The sequence below is a fragment of the Vulpes lagopus genome, chromosome X (genome assembly GCF_018345385.1).
Source record: "Vulpes lagopus strain Blue_001 chromosome X, ASM1834538v1, whole genome shotgun sequence".
NCBI lineage: Eukaryota > Metazoa > Chordata > Mammalia > Carnivora > Canidae > Vulpes > Vulpes lagopus.
The window spans coordinates 101,361,992-101,372,691 of record NC_054848.1 but is presented as its reverse complement, the minus strand read 5'-3'; the positions used below and the strand labels follow the sequence as shown (position 1 = coordinate 101,372,691).

The 10,700-nt window shown below is 38.7% G+C and overlaps 1 non-coding gene across 1 annotated transcript; it reads right to left on the bottom strand.

Annotated features, from left to right (window-relative positions):
* Window positions 1-254: 254 nt before the first annotated feature.
* Window positions 255-327, bottom strand: TRNAN-AUU. Its single transcript has one exon. It is a non-coding gene; the product is annotated as a tRNA-Asn (tRNA).
* Between the last annotated feature and the right edge of the window lie 10,373 nt (window positions 328-10,700).

The window sequence follows — 10,700 nt, the reverse complement described above, 5'->3', positions numbered from 1 at the left end:
GAAGAATTTTGTCCCCTACCTCACACCATAAGCAAAAATTAACCAAAAAAAGATCAAAGATCTAAATGTTGGACTTAAAAATTTAAAATTCTTACAAAGAAACATAGGTGTAAATCATTGTGTTCGTAGATTAGGCAGGGTTTTTTTTCACTACTAGGTATACACCTAATGAACTGAAAACATACATTCATATAATAACTTGCCATGAATGCTCATAGGAGCATTACTCTTTTTTTTTTTTAACATAAGCTCTACACCCAACATGGGGCTTGAACTCACAACCCCAAGATCAATAGTCATGTGCTCTACCAACTGAGCCAGCCAGGCACCCCTAGCAGCATTATTCTTTTTTTTTTTAAGATTTAACTTATTTGAGAGAGAGTCACAGAAAGCATGAGTGAGGGGGAGGGGCAAAGGGAGAGGGAAGAGCAGACTCCCTCACTCAGTAGGGAGCCTGATACAGGGCTTGATTCCAGGAACCTGGGATCATGACCTGAGCCAAAGACAGACGTTAACTGACTGAGCCACCCAGACACTCCAGTATTATTCTTAATACCGAAAATGTAGAAAGAACCCAGATGTCCACCAACTGATTTATGGATAAACAAATAAGGTAAATCGATACAATAAAATACAGCCCTAAAAGGAAATGAAGTACTGCTATATGCTGCCACATGGAGGAACCCTGAATACGTTTTGTGAAGGGAAAGATGCCAGAGCACAAAAGGCCACATACAGTATGATGCCAATTATATGAAATATCCAGAAAAGACAAATTTATAGAGATAGCAAGTATATTTGTGTTTGATTGGAGATGAGAGACCTAGGGGTGAAAGTTGTATAGCTAAGTATAGGGAGTTTCTTTTCGAAGTGATAAAAATATGCTATAATCACCTGTGGTAAAGAAGATATACAAATGTCCAATAATCACATGCAAAAAGATCACTTGTCATTAAAGAGATATATCACAACAACAATGACATGCCACTCACACTTACTAGGATGGTTATTTTTTATATTTTTAAAAGATTTATTTATTTACTTTAGAGAGGGGGTGGGGGTGGGGAGGGGAAGAAGGAGAGAGAGGGAGAGAGTCTCAAGCAGACTCCACACTGTGCACAGAGCCAGACACAAGGCTTGATCTCACAACCCCCAAGATCAGGACCTGAGCCAGCACCAAGAGTCAGATGCTTAACCAAAAGTGACACCCAGATGCCCCAAAGATGGCTATTTTTTTTTAAAGGAAAATAAGTATTGGCAAGAATATGGAGAAATTGGAACCCTCGTGCATTGGTGATGGGAATGTAAAATGGTACTGTGGCTGTGGGCAACTCTTTGATGGCCCAGCAATTCTATGCCTAAATACACACCCTAAGAAAAGAAAAAAATGTGTTCACACAATAACTTGTAACCAATGTTCATAGCAGAATTATTCTTGATAGCCAAATAGTGGAAGCAACCCAAATGTCCATCAAATGAAAGAATGAGTCAAAGGAGGTATACCCATAGAATGCAGTATTATACAACCATAAAAAGGAATGAAGTACCACATGGATAAACCTTGAAAACATGCTATGTGAAAAAACCAGACACAACAGACTACATGTTGTATGATTCCATTTCTATGAAATATGCAGAAGAGACAAATATATAGAAACACCTAATAGAATAGAAGTTGCTTATGGTTAAGGGAGAAAGAAAGAATGTTAGTGAGTGACTACTTAATGAGTACACGTTTGCTTTTTAGGGTGATGAAAATGTTCTAACATTAGATTGGTGATAATTACACAATATTTTGAATATACTAAAAAACATTGAATTATATACACTTTTAAATGGTTAATTCTGTGGTATGTGAACTACAACTCAATAAAATCTATATGTTGGCAAATTGAACGCCAATAAAAAATAAATTAAAAAAGAATAAAACTATATTTTCTATAAATGAGCAATATAGAAACAAATTACAAAAATATACTTCACTTCTAATCCTACCAAACAGCTAATAAGGACTTTTTTTTAAAATTTATTTATGATAGTCACAGAGAGAGAGGGGGTGGGCAGAGACATAGGCAGAGGGAGAAGCAGGCTCCAGGCACCTGGAGCCTGATGTGGGATTCCATCCTGGGTCTCCATGATCGCGCCCTGGGCCAAAGGCAGGCGCTAAACCGCTGCGCCACCCAGGGATCCCTAATAAGGACTTTTTGGTATGTTTTCTTTCCCTTATAATCTGTATGTGTGTACATATATAGCATATATTTCAAAATTAAACGTGAGATCAGATTCAAATATAATTCAACCTAAATATATTTTATAAAAAAATTCATACCCTTGCGGTACCTGTCTGGCTCAGTTGGGGGAGCATGTGACTCCTGATCTTGGGGTGATGAGTTCGAGCCCCATGTTGGGTGTAGAGATTACTTAAATAAATAAAACTTTTAAGAAATGCATACCCTTATAATATGAATAGAACAGTATAATTAACCTCCTTGAATCTACTATCTGGATCAACAAATGTTAAACTCATGGCCAATTTTCCTTCATCCTTACTTCTTGATTAATTCAAGGCAAATCTCAGACATCAATTCATATTATCCATAAATACTGAGCATATATATGTATGTATATATATCCCATATGTATGGGGTATGTCTTAAAACTACGACAAAAATACCAGTATTATAATTTTAATAATAATTTTAATAGCATCAACCTTTCAGTCGTGTTCAGATTCTTCCAATCGTGTCATGAATGTTTTTTAATACAGTTTGTTCAAACTGAGATCCAAATAAGATTACATACTACTATTTCTTGATAGGTCTTTAGGTGTCTTTTAATCCAGAGCATCTCCCTCCTTCTCTTTCAACGCATTTGTTGAAACAATACTGGGTCATCTATCTTACAGTTTTCCATAGTCTGAGTTTTCTCATTGTGTCCTTTACTGTTTACTTGTCCTCTGTATTTTCTGTGAACTATTATTTAGAGTTAGAGTCTTAATAGACTTCAGTTTTATTTTCCTCAAGAATACTTCATATGTGGTGTTGTATACATGCCATCAGGAAGCAATTAATGTCTGCTTGTCTCTGTTTTGGGAAAGTTAACAGCCACTGAAGATCCTGTCCTAGCTGTAATTTTTCGCTAAAGATAATAAATTTATGACATTCTATCATCTTCTTCACTTATTAGCTGGAATACATCTGTAAAAAAAGAAATGTCTCCTTATTAATTCTGTGGATACCCTTAGATACAATATGTGTATGAAAGGTATGATACGATATTTCACCCTTTTTTATTTTCCAGTTTTTAAAGTTAGCAATTTTTTAGAGTGTCAGTCTGGCCTAAAGAAATAGATTTTATATGTTTCAATCCATTAGTTGTTTTTCTCATGGCTACTCAAATTGTCTCCTCTTTGAGCACCAACAGGATTTCAGGCTTTCACCAAGAGCACTAAAGGCTCTTGAGTCCTTAGCATCATCCAGTGGTCTTTGATACTTAACTGCTGATATGACAAAATGTTCCAGGATCATCTTGTAATTTTCTGCTCCAATCCTAAAGTCAGCTATATCTCCAAGGGGACCTGGAAAAGATGATTCTTAATGGCTGCATGTTATGGGTGTACTATTATTTATTTAACCAGTCCATTATTTGGAGGGAAAGAGCTTTAGACAGTTTCTAATTGTTCTGTATTATAAATTAAATACTGAGCTATTTTATACAAATAGTATATATAAGTTGACTGATGGTATGCTTATAAATATTTTCTTTATTATTTAATACTTAATACAAGCCTAGTCAGTTGACTCATTTATGGCCTGACTCATAAACTAATGGACATCATTAATCTATTAGAAACATCTGCCTATAGAGTGAGGGGGCTTGCAAATGATGAATTAAAAGGTAGCAGCAAAAAAACTTTTTTTTAAAAGGTGGCAGGAAATATGAAATAAAATATCTGAAAGGAAAAGTATGTATTTTTAGTCCCTTAATACTCATTTGCCCTTAAGGATGTTCTGCTTCCTGGTACTGTATTCCCTTGTCAGTCCCTGGGCATTTCATCACTAGCCAGGAAGATACGACAATGGGAATAAGATGCCTTGGAGTGTTTTTGTTATTAAGGTTCATTGGAGGTGGCTTACTTTTTGTTCATCTCTGCGAGAAGCTTTTATTTAGAAAACTACTCCCTTACTCCTAAGAATTACAAACAGAAAGTCACTCCCCCAACCACCTAAAATTACCTATTTGGTTGCTTGGTGATATTTGTATTGGCTAAAATGTTAGAATGAATTAAGCCATATCATACTTAGTATATATATAAAGGCAATTGGCATATATTTTGGAGTACTAAAATTTTTTAAATTTTTGAACATGATGCTTCTAATTCCTATTGATACGTTATAAACTCTCTCTCTTAGAATGTTTGAGAGCGATTAAGACTCCTAGACATGTGCAACAACTCTTTAGGAAAAAAATGAAGCATTCTCCAGAGAAATGTCAGCACGTATTTTCATTTTTTAAAATTTTATTTATTTATTCGTGAGAGACCGAGAGAGGCAGAGACATATGCAGAGGGAGAAGCAGGCTCCCTATGGGGACTCGATCCCAGGACCCCAGGATCATGACCTGAGCCAAAGGCAGATGCTCAACCACTGAGCCACCCAGGTGCCCCTATTTTCATATTTTTTTTAATTTACCACGTATTTTCTTTATTTACTTAGAGACTAATTTCATCTGTATTTTGAAAGAAATGTAAGTCAGGTTCTATGAGATAAAGGTACTTTTGGTCAAATTTCATTAAATAAAAGTAGTTGCAATTCATAGTGTATTTGGGGAAAAAAAGACTTCATGCTCTGAAATAGTTAATAGGGGAAGTGACTCGCCCTTAAAATTATAGAGACCCCAGGCATGGAATGCTTATAACAGAACTCAGTGTGCTTGAATCTGTGTAGAATTTAACATGTTCTGCTGTCATGCTGTCTATAGTCTACCGTGGCAAGACATAAAACTGGTTTGCATACATTCCTGTAGGCTATATTAATTTTCCTTTTTGTTCATTTTGCTAATTGTGGGGAGAGGGGTATATGGATGAGTGGAGTTGCCAGATAAAATACAAGCCATACTTACATTAAAAACTATGTATCATTTATCTTGAAATTCAAATTACCTGGGAGTCTTGATTTTTCTTTCCTAAATCTGACAGCCCTACTTATGAATAGAGAGTAATAGTGACTTATCTTTTAAAAAAAAATTTTTAAAGATTTTATTTATTCATTCATGAGACACACACACACACAGAGAGAGAGAGAGAGAGAGAGAGAGAGAGAGAGGCAGAGACACAGGCAGAGGGAGAAGCAGGCTCCATGCAGGGAGCCCGACGCGGGACAGGATCCCTGGTCTCCAGGATCATGCCCTGAGCTGAAGGCGGCGCCAAACCATTGAGCCACCCGGGCTGCCCTAAAAAAATTTTTAAAGATTTTTATTTATTCAGGGCACCTGGGTGGTGTAGTGGTTGAGCGTCTGCCTTTGACTCAGTTCTGATCCCAGTGTCCTGGGATCGAGTCCCATATTGGGCTCCCCAGAGGGAGACTGCTTCTACCTCTGCCTATGTCTCTGTCTCTCTCTCTGTGTCTTTCATGAATAAATAAAATCTTTTTAAAAAAAGATCTTTTATAAAAATATTTAAGTCTTTAAAATTTAAAATCTTTAAAAAGACCTTTTTAAAAAAATATTTTATTTGACAGAGAGAATGAGAGAGAGCACAGGCAGGGGGAGTGGCAGGCAGAGGGAGAGGGAGAAGCAGGCACCACCAGAGAAGAGTGGCCCAGGAGGGGCTGGGGGCTCAATCCCAGGATCTGGAGACCAGGAGGGAGCCAAAGGCAGATACTTAACCAGCGCGGCCACCCAGGCGCCCCATGACTCAACTTTAGAAATTAAAAAGGACTACATATTGTATAATGTAAAGCAGCACTTCTTTTTAACTTTTAATTTTTATTTTGAGAGAGAGGAAGCTCAGGTGGGTGGGGGGAGGAGAGAAGGAGAGAATCCCAAGCATGTTCCTTGCCCAGTGCCGAGCTGGACAGAGGCCTGTTCCCACAACCCAAGATCACCACCCCAGCCGAAATGAAGAGTCGGATGCCTAACCTTATGAGCCACCCACGCACCTGTAAAGCAGAATTTCTAAACTTTAATGTACATACAAATTATCTGGGGTGCTTGTTAAAAATTAGATTCTGATTCTGAAGATCTGGAGTGGGACCAGAGGATCTGCATTTTTAACAGCTGTTGACAATAATGCTGGTCTGTAGACCACCATTTGAGCAAAGCTGTGGTGGAAAATTGAGTGTGTGTATACACAAACACGTGCACATGCACACACACACACACACATGCACGCACGCACAGAGGTGCATGGGCATATGCAAACACAGGTTTTGGCTGCCCAGCATTGGAACTCACTTTCGACGCATAGGAAATTCACCAGTGTACGATTCCTGGAGGAAAGTAGAGCCTGGTTTCCACTAGGGAAGCTGATAGAAGGTGTCAAATACTCTTCTTATCAGCCTCTCTCGCTCCTTGCAGCCTGAATGTAGTTCTATGATCTACACTGAACCAATCAGAAGCCCCTACAAAGGGATCTGAGTCAAGAATGAGTATCATATAAAAACTATGAGAGCAGTGAGTTGTGTCTCTTACAAGAGACGGAGCTGTGGCCATAATGAGGTCCCAGGGCGGTAGGTAGGGGTGATGGAAGAAGGGGCAGAGTCCAACACGAGCAGGAGCATCAGTAGCAGCAGTCCTTTCGGGGACGCGGTGGGGTGGGGGCGAATCTGCAGCATGATTTTAGGCATTGTTCCTGACTGCACAGCTCTGAACTTGGTTCCTAATCCTTATAATGATTCTGTGAGCTGCTCAATTCCCTTCCTACCTCAGTCACTCAGAATTGATCTTTGTGGCTTGAAACGAAGACTTCTGATCAAGCCAAAAGATCTGCCAGAGGCTAGTTTGTATTGCCCTGTCTGTTGGCACTATACATGTAAGATACTATCAGGTCACCACTCAGGGTCACCTTTGCCTTGCCTCATAGGGTGAGCTTCATTCTAAGAGAGAGGAAACCTCCACCCATGGGAAGGATATCTATTTCTTGGCATACATTTCTATGTCTCTTATTATTCTGGTGATGATTGATCTTGGCTTAATAGGACAAGGTTCGTATACCCACCCTATCACTAACCAGTTATGTGATTTGGGAAATCACTTGGTCTCCATTTCCGTAGCTGCTAAAGGGGGACAAGACTACATGATTGTACTATCTCTTTTATTCACGTTACTTCATAATAATTGTTTTTTTTACAACCTTACTGAGATACAAAGTACACATCATAAAATTGACCCATTTCAAGTGTACAATTTAATGACTTTTAGGAAATTTAGCAAGTTGTCCAACCATCACCATAACCCAGTTTTAGAACATTTCATCATCCCAGTAAGATCCCTGGGGCCCATTAACAGTTAATCCCCATATCCACCCTTAGGACTGGGCAACCACTAATTTACTTTTTGTGTCTATAGATTTGCTTTTCCTGGCCATTTCAAATAAATAGGATAATTCAATCATAATTATTTGCTATACAAGTTTTTTTCTTTATATATGAATTCCCAAAAGTCCTGTATCTAAGAGAAGAAATTAACAAAACTGAAAACAGACAATAATCAATGAAACAAAGAGCTGGAGATTTGAAAAGATCAGTAAAATTGACAAATTTCTCGCAAGTCTAACAAAGGGAAAAAGGCACAATTACCAATATCAGGAATGAAACAGGGAATATCACTACAGATTCTAAAGACATCAAAAGGATAGAAAAATGTTACAAAAAATTCTACACACATGTATTTTAGAATGTAGATGAAGTAAACTAGTTGCTTGAAAATCACAAACTACCAAACTCACTAAAAACAAAAGAGATACTCTGAATGCTCTTGTAACTATTAAATAAGACTAATTCATAATTTAAAACTTCCTCAATAAAAAAGAAATCTGCAGTCTCAGATGGTTTTATTGAATAATTTACCAAACATTTAAATTCCACCCAACCTCTTCCAGAAAATAGAATAGGAGGTAACACAATACAATGAGATCTTCAGAAGAATATCTGTCATGAACTTGGACAAAAAAATCTTCAACAAAATACTAGCAAACAAAATCTAACAGTTTATCAAAAGAATTGTGCACCACAGCCCATGAAGGATTTATTCCATGTATGAAAAGCTGGTTCAACATTTAAAAATCATTCAACGCAACCAACCACTTCAACAGCCTAAAGAAGAAAAATCCTCTGATCATATCAATTGATGCTCAGAAGTATTTGTCAAAATCCAACTTCATTTCAGAATACAATCTCTCAGTAAACTAGGAAGAGAGGGAACTTCTTTAACTTGATAAGGCACACATATAAAAACCTACAGGGCACCTGGCTGGCTCAGTGGTTTAGTGTCTGCCTTTGGCCCCTGGATGTGATCTTGGGGTCCTGGGATGGAGTCCCACTTCAGGCTCCCTGCATGGAGCCTGCTTCTCCCTCTGCCTGTGTCCCTGCCTCTCTCTGTGTCTCTTATGAACAAATAAATAAAATCTTAAAAAAATAATAAAAAACCTACAGATAACATTATACTCAACAATGATAGAGCATCATACTCAACTATAAAAACCGAATGCCTTGCCCAGGGGAGCACAGTCCACCTATGTGGCCCCAAGAGAGGAGCTTCTGTCTAGTCTTCTCACCTCCCTTTGGCCCAGCCTCCAGGGAGTGAAGCAGCTAGAGAGAAAAATTTATCTTTCTGCAGCGGAGGTCCAAGACTCTGGGGCCCCAGCACCCTTGTCTGCTTCTCTGGCGGGGATGAGTGGCAGGAGATTAACCTAGGGCTAATGGAGAATCTCCTCACCCGAGCAGCCCTCACCCCCACACTTGTTCCCCTTCCCACTAGGCATCCTTTCTTCCACAGCGTTTCTCCTTTGAACCTTCTCCAGGTCCGGACCCCATCATCTGAACACCTTGATATTTTTCTCTACAGCAAAAATAAATGAGCAAAGAGAGTGTTTGTTAGAATAGTAATTGGCATTTCTGTCAAGATTTGTACTAAATGTTTCACTGCTGACCAGGCTTTCTTAACAGACTGCATGGAAAACGATGCCATGGAGACTTCTCAGTGAGGAGGAAGAAAGAATGCATCCCTCCTGATTCTTTAGCGACTCTGTGATGAACCGTTTCAACATTCTTGAGTGTTCTCTAATAAAAGAATCTTAAACTGATGAATTTCTCATTTTGTTTTAAGCTATGACCCATTCAGAGCATTTGATATATCTTTTACTTTTTATATCTGAGGAGGAAAAAAACAGCACCACTCCCCCCCCCTGCACAAACTTTCACATTTACGAGCCATAACTGATGCACACATTTGAAAAAGGATACTATATTGTGCCTTGCTTCTCACTTGCATTACATCCTCCTGAGACTGTGGCTGACATGTAGCCCATGGTATTCCTAAATATGATTGACATGGATAATTAGCAAGGTAGTGAGAAAGAACAAAGAAAGTGATATCAAACTAGTACATGCAGGGACATCGGAACAATGCCTTCAGAGCTTGAGGACTTAGTGGACCACCCTAACTCTGCACAGATCCCCTCTGAGACCTTGGCCAAGTTAGATCAACTGGATGTATCTTTGCTTCTTTTTAGTAAATTAAACTATTCTTACCATTCTCTATCTCACAAGTATGTTATAAAACTAAGCTTCTATAATTGAGGTGAAAATATTGACAGTTTTTCTTGGCGAGGAAATGGAGTGTTAGATGAAAGGAGCTCTGGGTGGAAGATTCAGTAGAATAAAGCCATTTGACCTTCATTTTACAAGCCATTCATTTAATTAAATTCAATACACTTCTATTGAGCCCTAACTCTGTATATGCAGCATTCTTCGTTGTGTGCTATGTGGTCTTCACAGGAGTTATAACTCAGGGGAGCCAGCCTAATGCCTGGGACCTCTGACCTCTTATGCCTATGCCAGTTCCCAGCCCTGACGATGGTCCATTTTCATTCTCTTTCTATTTGTGCTCAAAGGCTGAAGAGCATTCTATATACAGGCACAAAACAGTGTGGAAGTTGGGTTCCTCCACCTGATCCTAAGTTGTGGGTTGGGACTCAGACATCTCTGGTTACCCCAGTGACTGAGGAGCCTCCTAGGAGAGAATATGTCCTCTAGGAAGAAGAAGCCAAACACAATAAGCTCGAGCCAAAAACAAAGACTAGGTCAGCAGAAGGGAGAGATCCTGTGAGCCCAATTTTGTTGTCTCCTGGCCTTTGTCTGAGTCCAAAGGATGATGGGATGGGATGGAGTGAAGAGAAAGAAGAGGAAGGAGGGCTATAGGGAAAAGCTGAAGTATCTGCTTCAAACTTTTCAAACCCCAAACTTCATATTTATTACACATGCTCTCATTTCTTACTTTACTTAAAGGATCAAGGCATCAACACAAGTGCAAGCAACAGAATATCTGACTAGAAGTGACTTCTTAAAAATAAAAAATGTATTTTCTTGTATGTTTGGGGGAAGATATAAAGGTTGGTTAATTGAGTAGCTCAAGTACATAACCGAAGACCCTGGTGAATTTCTTCTTTCTACTCTGCCATCCTCAGCATGATAATAATATCT